Here is a 3,968-nt window from a genome sequence, read left to right on the forward strand (position 1 = left end):
GGAAAAACGATGTTATTCATTTGACGAAAGGTAAAAAGAAGCATAATAATTTGTTGAATATAGTTGAACAGTTAGTTGATGACGAGGACGTGCGGAGCGACCAGGATGGCCGGGGTGTTGGGGTTTCATTAGGATTACAGAGAGGGCTGAGACGGCAAGGGGGACTCCCGCCTAAATTGGTTTACGAGTTCAATGAATTGGTTGATTAGATAAGTTGAATGTGTTTTGGTAAATATATTGAATAGAGAAAACATGTGTGTATTTTCTACCAAAGAGTAAAATATGTTTACTACTAAAAATTTAGAAAAAATAAAACAATAAGTATTACTGTACTAATAACTCCATGTCCTCTAGGTCATCAGGTCACGGTGGCACACGTATCTCAATTTCTCGAGTAGGTAAAATCAGCAGCGACAGCAGCAGAAGTTGCTAAGCGGGTGGGGTGTTCATAATTACCTTGACACACTCTTAATCTCTTAACAATTAAGTCGCGTCAAGATCATTTTCAAAACATCGCCCGCTTAGCAACTTCTGCTGCTGAATGTACCTTCGCTTGGTCACTTATTCTCAAGAATAAGTGAGATACATTTTATGACATAAAATAACGGTAAAATCTCTGCTACTGGAGTAAACCGCCGCCTGCGTCGGACAGTGAGCCAGGCAGAGACAGCGCATACGAGCAGTCATCTCTGCAGGGTTTCTGATGCAGACGGTACTGCTATCTGCCATACTTGCAAATCGAACACGCGAACTGCGACCTAAATTACGCGAGTGACCCGTTACCAATGTGTTTTTGCATCCCATACTGAGCAAGTTTTACTGTGTGTCCCATAGTGTGGGAGTTGTGGGACCAACCCCGAAATCGCCAAAAAAAAAAAATTTCTTATTGGCTGATAGATTCTCACCACGCTTAGTTTTCAAGCCAAGTGCTACCTCAATTACATATACCATAGAGAAATATAACTTATATTTCTTATATTTCTCTATGATCTAACGGGAGTTTCCTAGTTAAAACTGTAAGGTTCCTAAATAAAACGACACATTGTAATAGATTATTTTATTTCTATTCATACAAAATATTTAAAATCGCTCCACACGACTCAACCTCCCAAACCTCATCCATTTTGCAACAATAAGCGCCAGAAGCAGGCGAAAAACAACTTAGGCACCTTCTCATAGAGTTCAGTTTACGTTTAAACTATAAGAAAGTACCGCACTTCATCTAACTCATGTGATTCTGGTACCAATACAGTACTGTACCTATGTTAATTAAAAATGTTGTTTCAGTGTGGTCAAATGGAACCCAAAACATTTTCACCACACCAACTGGTAAAGGCTCTTTTGATTGTTCAAAAACTGATAGCAAAGTTGCATTTTATTCACATGTGAGACAAAGTAATCAAATGTACACCCTCGTGCTTTGAAACCCTCGCAAGCTCAAGATTCCAGCAAATATTGTACTGTAGTGACAGCTATCACATGCATGATCAAATTAGATCTAAAATGAATCCATATATGACAGCTGATCTGATCGAACACCCAGTCTGGCACCAACGTAGATTGATCAATCTGTTATTTTGTTATCTAGACCATAAAAACGAAGTTTACACACTAATCTTTAAGGAATAAAGCGTAAAAGCTTAAAAAACAGTCTAACCAGTTTTCGTCATTTATTAAAATAAATAAAACGTTACGTTTGTCACCCTGCTTTGCGCTTGTTAGTATCACAACATAATTCACGTGTACCCATATTATAAATATAAAATAAAAATACGTATAAAATCTTACCCACCATTATTAACTAAATTATTTCACTACATAGCTTAGTGTTTTGGAAAAAACATTGTCGAGAGTGGGCTATATTCAAGCAAATAATAATAAACATAGATAATAATTATCTTATAACCGATGACGTATATCTCAGGACGGGCCTTACGGGCACTAAAAATGGTACTACTGGTACTAGTTCAGCGGTGTCACTCAAGAATTCGAGCGAATCGTGCAGTCTAACCTGTCTATCGCAACTAGTAGCGACCAATCGCGCGCGTGTTGCGAACTCATCAACCAATCGCGTTGTAGCGGTGTCACACCGCTGTACTGGCCCCATTCATGCTTCATTCTAATTGCCCGTAAGGCCACCCTAAACTAATACGTCAATAGATATAACCTAAATCAAGGTTTTATACCGAACAGCTCAATTCATGAATACAATTTTAACATTATTAAGTCATACATTTGGTCATTATTAAGTCACACCACATAACATGCAACTAAGCGAGTTTTGGTATAATAGTTATTTACGATACAAGTGCACAACCAAGTAAAGTGCAAGTGCCAAATCGACACGAATTGCGAATTACCTATTCGCACGTGTATCGTACAATGTTTTACAGTACATATGGACCTTTAAATTTTCGACGTAGTTACATAATGTGCTTATTATAGTACAGGGTGTTGTAATGGACCACCAGATGTAATGTAAAATAAGTTTTATAATCGATTTCAGTCTTGGAGGATACAACTAAACGGAGTAGCTATTAACAGGCTTTCCCCTCTGTCGAAAATAGGCGGCCAACGGTCATACACAATGTATGGACTGACGTTTATCTGACATGGCTATTTTTACGTTACGCATACATTTGACGTTCCCCTCCCCCGCAAAAATAGGCAGACTGTTTTGTACAGAAAATTACAGACATGGCGTCTCCGTTTGATTATATCCTCCAAGATTTCAGTAACATTTTCGCCCACTCTCACGCGTTTCACGCAAAATAAAATCACATTAATATCAAAAATACATCTAAAAAAGTGGAAATCATATTTGTGCCTTCAGGAATGACTACTACAAAACATTATAACAACTACCCCCGTATATAACCGTTTTCCCCGCGCCGGATATTTCCGTCAGTGGGATCAATGCAATAGCGACTTACGTGCGTTGACATAAGGTTTAAATTCGTATAACGACGCTTCTGTTCTTCTTTTATATGATTTTTACAATGATTTTTCACATAATTTAATAGTAATATGTCTGAAAGATTCCCATTTATCGAATTATAGACAGCAGATTTAGGTAAGCGGGCCAAGCGTTCAAAATTAGCTATACGCGCCCTTATTCTCAATAAAAATATGTGTAACGATAATTTTGGAGTCTTGGCTCGTTTAGTTACATCTGCTACTGACAGTACATAGCTCATCTCTTTCTGGCCAACGAGACAGAAAGAGACGGCGCATTTTATTTCCTATAATATCTCTATTATTGCTGATAATTAAATTGAAATATTTTATACATTGAATTACAATTTTATTAAAATAATCGTTTAGATATTAATTTAGCTATCTGTATTTTTGTAACAATATTATTCTATTAATTCATTATTTTACAGGCATTTTAGCATAAGACATAGTATGACAGTTATATAGGGTAAACCGCCAGTAACTGGCCACCCTAAACTAAAAATGAATTCTATTCACCTATAAACAGAATTAATTTTAGTATAAGGTGGCTAGTTATTGAAGGCTGGCCAGTTATTTAAACCTTATACTAAAATGAATTCTGTTTATAGGTGAATACAATTCATTTTTAGTTTTAATTACTCTAGTTCGTTTTTTTGCATTAGAAAAAAGGTAAACAATCTTGACGTGTCTCTTTTATTGAAAAACACTTTTGAAAAATAAGTCACGGCTAATAAGTAACAATTATGAATCACATACGATTATTTACATTCTTTTGCTTTCATAAGTAATAGTTACTTATTAAAAAAAAAGCGTTTTTCAATTAAAAAACACATCAAGATCGCGTAGTCTTTTTCTTATGCTAAAAAAACGAACTATAGCAACTATCATTTCTTGTATCTTGATCTTCCTCGCGTTGTCCCGGCATTTTGCCACGGCTCATGGGAGCCTGGGGTCCGCATGACAACTAATCCCAAGAATTGACGTAGGCTCTAGTTTTTACGAAAGCGACT

Source organism: Cydia amplana, chromosome 25, assembly GCF_948474715.1.
Source record: "Cydia amplana chromosome 25, ilCydAmpl1.1, whole genome shotgun sequence".
Taxonomy (NCBI): domain Eukaryota; kingdom Metazoa; phylum Arthropoda; class Insecta; order Lepidoptera; family Tortricidae; genus Cydia; species Cydia amplana.